This window comes from Tamandua tetradactyla, chromosome 11 (genome assembly GCF_023851605.1).
Source record: "Tamandua tetradactyla isolate mTamTet1 chromosome 11, mTamTet1.pri, whole genome shotgun sequence".
In the NCBI taxonomy this organism is placed as follows: domain Eukaryota; kingdom Metazoa; phylum Chordata; class Mammalia; order Pilosa; family Myrmecophagidae; genus Tamandua; species Tamandua tetradactyla.
Window position 1 is genome coordinate 87080456 of NC_135337.1, and position 13303 is coordinate 87093758.

The 13303-nt window shown below is 37.0% G+C and overlaps 1 pseudogene; it reads left to right on the forward strand.

The window, feature by feature from the left end:
- Positions 1-2437: 2437 nt before the first annotated feature.
- On the forward strand, positions 2438-3368 carry LOC143649653 (olfactory receptor 7A17-like; annotated as a pseudogene).
- The last annotated feature ends 9935 nt before the right edge of the window (positions 3369-13303 follow it).

Here is a 13303-nt window from a genome sequence, read left to right on the forward strand (position 1 = left end):
TATAGCCCATCACCAACTCACCAGGTCTGGGTGGAAAAGTATGTGGAACACTTCTACATCCCTCAAGGATCTAACTTGTTCAAGACAGAAAATATGTGATATTAAATAAAAGCAGCCACAATCATAGTTCGTGCAATCCAAATTAAGTGTGCACAAGAAGTCATTGTCTTCTTTTGAGGATTAAAGAATACAATTTTAAAAGAGATGACTCCAGGCTACCCTGAAGGGGTGTAGGATATTCCATAAGGAACAGGAAAGAATAAAATGCCTAGTGGAACTATTGGAAAGATTCCAGGAAGAGGTAAGCAAATATATAAAGTCACTGAATATGGAAACTGTGGAGTTCAGGCCAAGATACAATTCAAGTTTATTATCTCAGAGGTCAGTAAGGATGACGGCAGGTTGTTGTGAGAAGGGACACTAGGAAGTCAACTCTAACGGGTACAGCTTGTGTGTCAAGCTAATAAATTGTCTAGCAGAAAGTCACTAGGGGCTGTATGTCATGTAATTTGGTGATCTATTCTCTAATATAGAAGTTGCCTGACTCTATATGAATATCAGCTCATTCTGTGATTTCTGGGAGAGGTGATAAGGAAACAAATTAGAACCATGGAATTGGGGGCACAAAATGTGGAAAGAATGAGACATTTGTGAATTAGAAGAAAAATCAGCTTCATTTCATTACCAGTGATAACACACATTTCTTAACAGGAAGGGATTATGCAAATCGTTTTCCATATAATGATCATAATTCAATCTTCTTGAACGATGTGTACATTTTTCCTTACTATATTGGTGGAGGTATTAAGATTTAGAATTTTTTCCTTTCTATAAAATTGCATCAGCAAACACATGGTGCATCTGAGATACAAAATCAAGTTCAGCTGATTCCAAAAATTTTCCATTTAATATCATTTAACAAGTCTTCTACTGCATCACATAAAAATTGCATACCTTTGTTGAACTTATTATATTTTCCTTTGTGAAATGTCCCTTTATTCCCTGCCCTCATTTTACTTTTGTGGTGGTCAATCTTCTTGACAGCTTGCCTTTGCAAGAAGATATCACTACTTTTGGTTGCATAAATTGTTTTTGCTCTTTTATTAGTTGTATTAGTTTTTCATTTTCATCATAATGCCACCATAACCCAAGTAGGTTTAATTCAGAACATTCTCTCAAGAAAGACCTGAGCTTATTACTTATATTAATCCTTGATTCTATTTCATCTTCCTCTTTCTCCAATTTTTGAGCAGAATTTTCCTTCTTTAAATGTGGGGGAAAATGGCTGTATCTAAATTAATCTCTTGACTTACTTGTCCATGTGGAGTTGGCTGGATTCAATTTTATGTTTATATTTCTAAGTATTTTCAAAAGAGACATTTGATGTTGTCTGCTGTCATTGTATTTTATCCATGCTTGATAACTTTGGATGGGGGTGAGAAGATAATAGTATTAACGGAACCCCAGTAGGCCCAAGAGTGCTGTGCTTGTGTGTGTGTGTGTGTGTGTGTGTGTGTGTTTCTTTGAATATTGCTGTCCACAATGTCCGGGCAGCTGAGCTCATAAATTCCAATAGTTGTATCATAATACAGAGTCCAAATGTAAACCTAGATATGGAAAATGAGTGATGTCATTTAATTTCAAGGGATATAATTGCAACAAAATTAATAATACTCAAGAGGTACAGCATGTGGGGAAGAAACTGTGTTTCAAATTTTCCACAGCCATAAGGCTACCTTGTTCTTCAAGCTTCTCTGACATCGTGTCTCACACTCTCCCTCTTGTCATTTCCCTGCCAAACTGACTTCCCTGTTGACCTTGCACATACTAAACGCTCCCTTTCCTTAGGTCTTTCACGCTGGACATTCCCTCAGAAGAGCACGCACTTACCAAGATATCATAATGGGTCATGCCTTCACTTCTAAGATGTCTCTGGTCAAATATCACATTGTGTTACTGTTTTGCCTGAACATATTTGAATCAATAGTCTAGCATGTTCACTCTTCCTCCCTCTCTCCCTTTTTTATTTACTCTCTTTTATTTGAATGCTTGTAATAATATGGAATGTTATGATTACACATTTCTTTGCTTACATTCTTCTTCCAAGAAGAAATTGTAGGCAAATTTATTTTCACGTTGTATACACTTTATTAAGCAATGGCTGGTGCAAAGTAAAAACTCCATGTGCATTCCTACAGTGAATGTAGAATTTCCCTTAAATACCATAGAATGTATGACAGATTAGGAAATTATCTTAGAGTGTGACAGGAGTTTCTAATCAGAGATTGGTCAAAGGATACCGTGAAAGGGATGACATTCATTTTAAAAATCTAGGAATTAGTTTCTTGTCTGCAAACTGTAAATTACAGATAGACTAGTATTAACTGATTTTTTTGAAAATTAGTCAGCTTTTACTTTTGTCTACATAGTCAAACAAATGGAACCAGGAAATCAAACATGAATCCTAGAATTTCTTCTTCTGGGATTTTCACAGGAACCAGAACTGCAACCCTTCCTCTTTGGGCTCTTCCTGTCCATGTATCTTGTCACTCTCATTGGGAACCTGCTCATCATCCTGGCCGCCATCTCTGACGCCCTCCTGCACACACCCATGTACTTCTTCTTATCCAACTTGTCCTTTGCTGACATCTGTATATCCCCTACCACCATCCCAAAGATGCTGGTGAACATCCAGACAAAGAGAAAAGTCATTTCTTATCCAAGCTGCCTCACCCAGATGCCCATTTTCCTCCTTTTTGCAGCAGTGGAGGACTTCCTCCTGACTGTGATGGCCTATGACCACTACGTGGCCATCTGTCACCCCCCTGCACTACACAGTCACCATGAATGCCAGGCTCTGTGTCCTGCTGGTTATGGGGTCCTGGATCATAAGTGTCCTGTATGCTTTCTTACAAAGCCTACTGGTGTTGCTGCTGTCCTTTTGTGCATCATTGGAAATCCCCCACGTTTTCTGTGAACTTACTCAGATGGTCCAACTTGCCTGTTCTGACACCTTCCTCAATGACATAATGATGTATTTCTTAGCTGGGCTATTGGGTGGAGGGCCATTCATTGGCATCATTCTCTCCTATTCTAAGGTTGTTTCTTCCACACGTGTAATCTCATCAGCTCGAGGGAAATATAAAGCATTTTCCACTTGTGCATCTCACCTCATGGTTGTCTCCCTATTTTGCTGTGCTAGCATTGGTGTGTATATGAGTTCTTCTGCTATGCATAGTGTCCATGCAAGTGCACCAGCCTCGGTGATGTACTTTGCATTGATACCCATGTTGAACCCTTTCATCTACAGTTTGAGGAATAAAGATATTAAGGAAGCTCTGAAAAAATTCCTCTGTGGAAAGCCATAAAATGTTATTGGTTGTGGAAATGAGCTAGTGCTGTAATTACAGAGCTCAAAATGTCAGAGACAGAAATTATAATTCTTTGAAATTTCTGAGGCCATAGCTTATTTTAGAATCAGGAAAGATATTAAATATATTAATGCAAAACTGTAATTCATGCAAGCTATTCCTAAGTAAAATTATTGTTTAGATTATTTATATCAATAAATTAATCATGAATACTCGATTTCTTTGTGCAAGGTATTTTATATATATGGGTGCAGGTCTATGTTCCATGTTCTATATTGTTAATGTAAAGTAAATTAGAGTGTCTTGATTCCTTTAACCCAATATCTGCCCTTTCTTTAAATTTTGTCATAAAGATTAAAGGTTTCTTAGTGTACAATCTATTACTGATGCTTTCATCCAACTTTTATAGTTTTAATGTTCAAAACTCTATGTAATTCTCAAGATGAGAGGGTAATATACATAAGGGGATAAGGTCTTGCCCAATAATTTTCAGGAGAGCCAGAATTGCAGCATTTCCTCTTTGGTCTCTTCCTGTCCATGAAAGAAGATGCCGTGCTACTTATTTCACCATGTTCAGGCAAAATCATAATACAAAGTGATATTTGAAGAGAGAACTCATAGAAAAAAAGGTGTAATCCAGTAAGAATTTGTGGAAGTGTGTGTGCTTCAGAGGGAATGTAAAGGGAAGAGGCTTTAAGGGAATCTCAAGGGAAGAGGCCACAGTATTTAGTATGTACGAGGTCAACAAGGACATCAGTTTGGAAAGGGAATGATAATAGAGAGAATGATGTGGGATGGTGACAGAGAAGCTTGAAGAACCAGGTGACCTGGCTACTGCTGAAACTTCAAATCACAATGAGTACCTTCTCCACATGTTATACCACTTGCACATTATTATTTGGTTGCAAATATATCCCTTGAAATTAAATGAAGTCACTCATGTTTTCTTTTTTTGGTTTGTATTTGGACTCTGTATTATATGATACAAATATTGGAATTTATGATCTCAGCTACCCCTACGCTGTGGATGCCTCACCCCAAGAAACACACACACACACACGAACATAACACTCCGGGGCCTTCTGCGTCCCTGTTATTATCATCCTCTTCTCACCCCCATCCCCAGCGATTAAGCTTGTAGTGAATACAATGAGACCGGACAACATCACATTATCTACTCCAACAATAGTTAGAAATGGAAACATGTAATCAAAACTGGCAAACCCCACACAGATAGGTAAACCAATTTAATTTTGATATGGTTATTTTCTTCCCTCTGTTTCAAGAACCAAGAATCTGCTCTAAAAGCAGAGGGAGAGGATGATGAAATGGAATCAAGGGAAAATATAAAATTAAACTCAGGTCTTAACTGTTGGGAAGGAAGCCAACCTATGTTCTGGTGGGATTCTGATCATGATTTGTCCCCTTGATGACCAGAAAAACTAACAAAAGAACAAGAACAATTTATTCAAATGAAAGTATTAGTATCTTCTTACAATGCCAAGACACCTAGAAGACTGGACACCTGAAGAGTAAAATAAGAACAGAGAATAAGGGAATATTTCGCAAAAGAAAATATAATAAAGACAACAAATGCTTGCAATTTTTATGTGATGCAGAAGACTTTTTAAATTATATTAATGAAAAATTTTGGAATCAGATTCAAATACATTGAAGGTGTGTTAAGTATGCTGATAAACTTTGATAGGAAGTGAAACATTCTAAATCTTAATACCTTCATCAATACAGTAGGGAATATGAAATTCATCACCCTAGGACATTTGATTCATTATGAATATATGTAAAAATCTTTGCATAATTCTTTACTGCTCATAAATGGGTATTATCATTGGTAATGAAGTAGGCGGATTTTTCCTCTAATTCTCAAATGCCTATTTCTTTACACATCTCATGTCCCCAACTTCATGGTTCTATTTTGTTTCCCCATCACCTCTCCCAGCAATCACAGGAGGAGCTGATATTCACATAGAGCTAGGCATCTTCTATATTATAAAATGGATCATCAAATTCCATGACACACAATCTCCAGTGACTCCCTGCTGGACAATGAAGCTGACATTCCATAGCTTCACTCACAAGCTCAGTGCTTCATGGTTGACCTATCAGCATTCCCTCTCTGTGCCACTTGCCCTCAACCATATAATCTCTAAGACAGGAGCTGGACTCACACCTTTGCCAGAACCCCATAGTTTCCATATTCAGTTAATTTATAGTTTTGCTTCCTTCTTCCTGGAATCTCTGCAATATTTCCATCTAAAAATTTTTCACCCCTGTTCCTTATGGAATATCCTACACGTCTTCAGGATAGCCTGGAGTTATCCTCTTTTGAATATCATTCATAGCATCCTCAAATGAAGCTGATGATTCCTTTTGTGACTCAATTTGGAGGAACTATGATTGTGTGCTGCTTTGACTGTGTGATGTTCAGAAGGCATGCCAGAAGCATGCTGTCTATATTATGAGATATATTTCATAAATGGGGGAATATAAAATGCTGTAAGAATTATGGAATTAAGAAAGCACACTATAAGAATGTAACAGTACATCATACACAATCAGATACATTCAAAATAACCTCATGATATGTTTATCCAGCCATGTGTATGTATGTGTGCCTGCATGTTCCTCATGGATGTCAAGGTGAAATGTATTTCTGACTCTGAGAAATGGTAAAAAGTGCAGAAGCTACTACAGTAAATGCAAGAATAGTTTGAAAAGAAAGCAAATCCCTGGTAAAGGGGAAAGGGCCCTGTGAATGGAGAGTGAAACAGAAGAGAGAAGTTGTAAAGAGAATGGGTTGTCAGTGTGTGAACTAAGATGCCTCCACACTCAACAACCAGAGACGGAGCAGATATTCTTACCATACCTGCTTGACCTGGTCTCCATGTCAGGTCCTTATCTACCTGTTAATCCTGTGTCTGTCCCATATTAATTTTTATCACTCTGGTATATTTTATGGACCCAGATGGAGGAAGCAGTTCCCTCACTCAGTTTCTTGTGCAATGATCTTTCATTATTCTAGGGCTTTGGGTCATGAACTCTTGTTTTTTTTTTGAAAATTCAAAGGGAACAATGCAGTTCTCCTTCAGTTCCTTGTCCAACATGCACATTCCTTCCAGACCATCCTCTCTAATATGGGCAAACCATGACAATATGTGCACTTGCTGTGATTTATCTTTGTTGGTGCGATGTTTCTATGAGGACTTTACATCATAGGAACAATTATAATTGTACTCTCAGTTCTCCAGAAAGTATATGATCCAAATCCAAATGATCAGGAACTACAACCACTTTGTTCTCTTTTGCGTTTTGGGGAAGTTGGCTGAAAAATTATGCATTTTTCAAACAACAAATTTGAAGAAAATATGGATTTATGAAATAGAAATTGACAAGAAGAATGAAATTCTGTTTAAAAATGAATGGAATATCTAAATCTACATTCAGAAAGACACAGTGGAAAATGAGAATAACTTAATATCTCTCTGGCAATGTGGGATAGAAATCCTGAGTTGAGCCAGGACCCAGCATCATGGAATTGAGAAAGTCTTCTTGTCAAAAAGGGCAAGACAAAATAAAGTTTCAGAGGTTGAGAGATTTCAAGCAGAGTCAAGGTTATTCTTATAAATTATGTAGATATTCCTTTTTTAGTTTATGGTGTATTGGAGTGGTTGGAGAGAAGTCCTGAAACTGTTGAGCTGTGTTCCATTAGCCTTGATTCCTGAAAACAATTGTATAAAGATAAAACTTTTACAAGGTAATTGTGGACTTATAAAAACCGTGTCTGTTTTTCCTTTTATCCAGGGTATGGACAGATGAATAAAAAATATGGATAATAAATAAATAGATAACAGGGGGACAAAGGGTAAAATAAGTTGTTTAGATAGAAATACTAATGGTCAATGAGAGGGAGGGGCAAGGGGTGTGATATATATGAGTTCTTTCTTTTTTCTTGTTATTTGTTTCCAGAGTGATGCAAATCCTCTAAAAATGTCGATGGTAATGAATACACAGCTATAGTGATGATATTGTGAGCCATTTTCTGTACACCATTTATGGACTGCATGTGTGTGAAGATTTACCAATAAAATATTTTTTAAAAAAGAATAATTTAATAATATTGATGAGGATAATTAATTTAATAGAAAAGCACCTGGAAATAAAATAATATACTAATACATGGTTGAAAATGCGTGGAGGTAGTGGTAGCAAAAATAGATATGTGGATTCAAATATACATGTGAGTAGGAATACAGAGACAGTCAACTAAAAAAGTGTTCTTCTAAATATTGATAAAGTGTGATGCAACTTTTAGAAATAAATCTAACCAAAATAAGAAAGAATAGAATAATGGAGACAGAGATGTTAAAACAAGTTGATAATGCATATAAGAAGAGATTTGTTAATCAAATAAAAGAACTTTCTTAGTTTCAAAAGCAATGGGAGTATCATAACATGTAACATTCATAAAATTGGACCATAGAAATTTTGTTATGTTCCAAAAATTCCTCCTCAATTATGTCTACACAGATATAAAAGAACTAATTGGAAAGCAACAAAATTATTGGAAAACTTGCAGTCAATTTTTTGACAGAATATAATTAATAAACAAGAATAAAAATACTCAGAACCAAGTATGCAAAAACCAAAACCCGAACAGTTTTCAAAAAAGAAAGTGGCTAATAAACCAACATGTATTTAACATCACCAATAAAGAAATAATTGCCAAATAAAAGTTTTAGTATACCCTTTTCCACCAATTAAAAATTATCATATTTCCCATGAATAACCAATGTGAAAATTTTGTCTCATACACAGAAATTCAACATAATACCTACCTGCATTGTAATGGAACTTTCTCATCAATACACAAGCATGCTCAAATGTATCTTGTCTTGAAAATCAGTAAGAAATACCTTCACTACACTCCATGTACATCCACAGCTAATACCCCAATTTCCCTACTCACCTTTACTACAGGCCTTCTTGGACAGATCTGCTTTTTTAGATTCACCTTATATATCACACTCCTTATTCGAATTGGGCTTCAATTCGTATTATTTAATTGCTAGCTATGGCCCTTGCATTGTTAGAGCTTGATAATTCGAATTGGACATCCAGTCCTATTATTTAATTGCTAGCAATGGCCCCTGCATTGTTTGAGTTTGATAGCCTCTTCCTTTAAAAAAACATAAATATTAAATGCATTAATTAATTAAGCAAGCAGAAACCAAACAAGGACATCTCTTGATCTTTGGTAGACTCATTTGGAACTCAGGTGACATCAGATAAACTGTCTCAGTTTCCATTAAACCTTTTCCCTTCCTTCATTGTATACTTTATTCTCCATCTCACCTGGATGGTTTTTCAGAGAGAAAGGTTTCCAGGAGGGAGTCTTAATTGTTTCCTCAGTATTTGATGATGGAGACTCATGCTCTGCCCCAGACAAGACAGCAAAAAGGAGCCAGACATCGGCTCCCCAACCAATTATAACTCCAAGAAACAACTATGAACCCTCTACCCTGAGGCTGCATAAACTGAGGGACAGCCACAGAAGAGGTATTTACGTCCTTATAGCTGTGCTAGGTACAATTACTTCTTCTTACTCCAACTGCTGATACATTATATCCCTTTGGGAAAGTAGTCTGAAGAGAAAAATTTTCTTCTTGCTGATTGTCTGTTCCCATGGGACCAGGTTACGAGATGAACCAGTTTTATTACTTCTCCATGAACTCTTCTTCCTTCCATAGATGTAAGGAACTAAAATTCTACCTAATCCTTGTCATGAAATTTCTCCAAAGTCTTAGTCTGGGGGACCTATCTTAACTAGGTTCATCGACTCTCCAAAGCATTGACATTGAATGAGTTACAGCCCCTGTTGCCTTCAGAAATTTTCCATTCTCCAATTCAATCAATTGGGAAATTTTGTTCATTTGACATAAAACCATGGATGCAATACTCTTTTGGCTCATGCTGTTTTGCCAAAATGAGTATAAGTTCCATACATATAATACAGATTACTACCTGTTGCACAATCCCTCATTTATTAAAATTTGTATTAATTTTAAGAAATATATTTAGATCTTTATGCACCATGACATGTCACTACCAACTTACAAAGAATGTATGTCTTATTTAATTTTATCCCAATATCCTTGGATGTTTCTCAATTTATTTAATTATTTAAGCTATTATTATCTCTATTCATTTAAACAGGAAACAAAAAATCAAAACTCCATATTAAAAAAACCTTTATTGTAATGAATAAAACTCAGTATTTTACATTTTCCCTGTCAAACATGCAATTCACTTATAATAATTACATTTACTATATTTGGCCAGTATCACCAACATCCTTTATGTAAACTTTTTCATAACCTCAAACAGAATCTCTGTATCCATTAAGAAATATCTCTCTCCATGTCCTTCATGCCTGACTACTGGTATGCTGTCATCTACTATATATTTTTATGAATTTGCTTAATCTATGTATTTCAGAAGCCAGATCATACAAATTTTTCTTTTTTGAATGGATCACTTCATTCAACATGAAATTGTCAAGGTTCACTCAGATTGGATCATATAACTTCATTTTTTGTGGGTCAATAATATTCCATGGTATTTATATGCTACATTTTGTTTATTCACCCGTCAAATACTGGATAGTTGGGCTGCATCTACATTTTGGAAAATAGTGAATAATAAATGACATAAGAGAAAAAGTGGAAAGGCAGAGATAAGGTCAGACCTAGAAAAGGAAAGCCCCATCTATTGAAATACTGAATACACAGAAATTGATATTAAGTGTGGAAAATGGGAGCATAATGTAGCTGAGAGAATGAACAAGAGTAAAACCTAAAGGACCTCTCAGGGAGATGGAATAAACTAGTACCGAGACTAAAATTGAGAAAAAATAGAATACTATATGAAGTCTCAAGTCAACCTTTTAATATATTAAACTAGAGACAACAAAAAAGTTTAAACAAAGATTGGACTCCCTGAAAGTTTTCAAGCACTGCAGGTGCTGGTCTTTGGAAGAATACAATTTGAGAATCTTGGGCATTGAGAAATATTTTCCAGGTAGTGATGGTACATACAAATGGTTGACCAGGAGATGTGGTTTTAGCCCAAATGAATGGCTCCATGAGATCCCTAGGTTCCAATTAAGGATATCATTATCATTTGGAAAAAACTGTATTTGGGATTAATTGTGTCTTCTTTTCCCCCTCATCCTGGGCAAATCCAGAGGCCAAATAAAAGGTGATAGTTTTCTCCTTATGGGATTGGCAGAGGAGGAAAACCCGCAGCCTCTCCAATTTGGTCTGTTCTTCTCCATGTACCTTGTTACCTTCATGGGGAACCTACTCATCATTCTGGCCATCACTTCAGAATTCCACCTGCACATGACCATGGTACTTTTTCATCTGCAAGCTTTCCTTTGCTGGCATGTTTCACGTCAAACACCATCTAAGAAATGATGCCGAGCATCCAATGCAGGACAAAGCCAGGGGTTCATGGTGACCAATTAATATGGTGGGTGACAGGTGGCCACAAAGCAATCATAGGACATTGCAGTTAGGAGGAATTCCTAAAAATAGTAAGAAAAAGTGCATCTGGGTGAGGCAGCCACATTAGGAAATGACTTTGCTCCTGTTTTTGAGATGGAGGTAGAATCCAAACAGATGTCAGAAAAAGGAAAGGTTTGGAGAGGAATTAGTACATGGATATGGGTAAGTTGGAGTCACAGATGGTGGCCAGGATGATGAGCAGTTTCCCAAAGACAGTGACCAGGTACATCATCAGAAACCACCCAAAGAGAAAAGGTTGTAGTTCCAGTTCTGCTGAAGATCCCAGGAGAGGAAATTCTGAAACTAGAGTTCTGTTGTCTAGTTCCATGAGCCTGATGTAGCTAGAAAGAAAGAGAAAAAGGTCATGACTTATTTTCATACAAACAGGGATTACTAATCTAGTGGACATGCTATGTCTCTCTGTTTCATGCAGGAAATTAATTTCTATACTTCGGTCATGCTGTTGGTCCCTTAATGATGGCTCTGATTATGATTTCTGGTCCCACACTGTGCCTGTTCTTCTTTTGATGTTTCTATATTGAGAGTTAACTATAAGCAAGAAACTATATAGGCAATAGGACTCAAGAGGCCACACTGTGATGATGGAGAAAGAATGTATGTTAAATAGACAAGAATCATATAGCATGCCAAGGGATGACATTTTCCAAAACAGGGAAATAAGACCTGGAAAAAAAGTTATAGAAAAATGGGGTATTATATTTGATGGTGCTCAGACAAAACCAGAAGACAAGGTGACATTTTAATGGAGGCCTCCAGATGAGAACTCAGAAGTTATGAGGTAATCTGGGGCAGTGTGTGACCAGCTGAGAGAATGTTCAGTCTAAAAGCCATAGGAATAGACTAGTTTCCTGTTAAAGGTCAACAGGGTGCCTATTTTCAGGACAGAGAGCAAAGTGTGAGTGATAAGAGATTGTGTCCAAGAAGATTTAAGGACCAGGTGCCCTCGCTGCTGCTGGTACTTGAGGACAAATAGAACTCCTTACTGCATGTTGTATGTCTTCCCCTTTATTCATGTGGCCTCTAAAGATTCCTACAAATAGAAATGAATGTCCCCTTGATTTCTAGTTACAGATTTTCATGGGGTCTTTATTATCTTGGAATATGAACCAAGGTGCCTCTACCCTGAGCACATGATGCACACACAGACACACACGTGCACTCACTCTGCACAAAAGTACACACAGAGACACAGACACAAAGAGCACACTCTGGCCTCTGTCACCTTGACCATGCTGTCCATGACCTTGACCTTGTTTTGTACCTTCACTATCCTGACCTAGGCTCAAAGATCAGCACCTTTACACACCTGCTCCCCTCTGTCCAGGTTTCTCCCACTGATGCAATTGGAATTATAATTCCCTCCCACCAGAAAAACTCTGCCTCCTCATTCAGGGATGCCTGAAGTAAACAATTTGTGAACATTTTCTTTTACAATCCCCACAGGAAGATAAGCTTCTTTTCTGCACTTAATTTGGATGTAAGTGTTTTTTACTACATTTTCCCTTTATTAACTTTCATCTCTTTTTACCCTGGGAAACCATGAACACCTTTGGTATATAAAAATATTCTATGTACTGGGCTCAACTGGCTACTCAGTTATGATAGTAGATGGATAAATGCATATTGTGTGAATGAAGAAAAGAATGTGGCTTCATAGAAATTTTCAAAGATGAGAGAAATAAAAAACTCAATGCAGGTTAAAAATGGTTTGGAGAAATTGCTAGACACATGTATGTCATATTCTGAGATGGTGCAAAATGATAAATTGCTTCTAATGAATTAAAATAAAAGGTGAAGAACCGTATAAACTATCAAAAGGCTACACACAACATGGGTATGTACAAAATCATTTCATGAAATTCTTTCTTGACTCAGCTTTGCATGTGTATGTGTGTGTATCTGTATTGATGTGTGTGAATCTGGGTGTGTATGCGCATGTTGTGTGTGTTGTGTATGTATAAGTTGTGTGTTGGGTGTATTATGTATGCACAACAGTACACTGTGCATCACAATGTAATGAAAGTCCCTCTTACTCCGGGGTATGGACAAAAATATTTGAAAATTACTTTGCTAAAGCCTGGAAAAGCTTAAAAGTCAGGTCTGTCCTTGCTATTGGGGAAAAGGTCCTTGTAATGGAGACCAAAGAGAGAGCAAGTTTGGACAGAGAACAGGCATTCAGCATGGGAGCTGAGGTGCCTCTGGATTCAAGGGAGGCAGACAGAGCAGATGTTCTTGCTGCACCTGCCTTGTCCTAGTCTCCCCATCACACCCTGATCTCTCTGCTCTTCCTGAGCCTGTCTCAAGTTTATGAGATCACACTGGTTG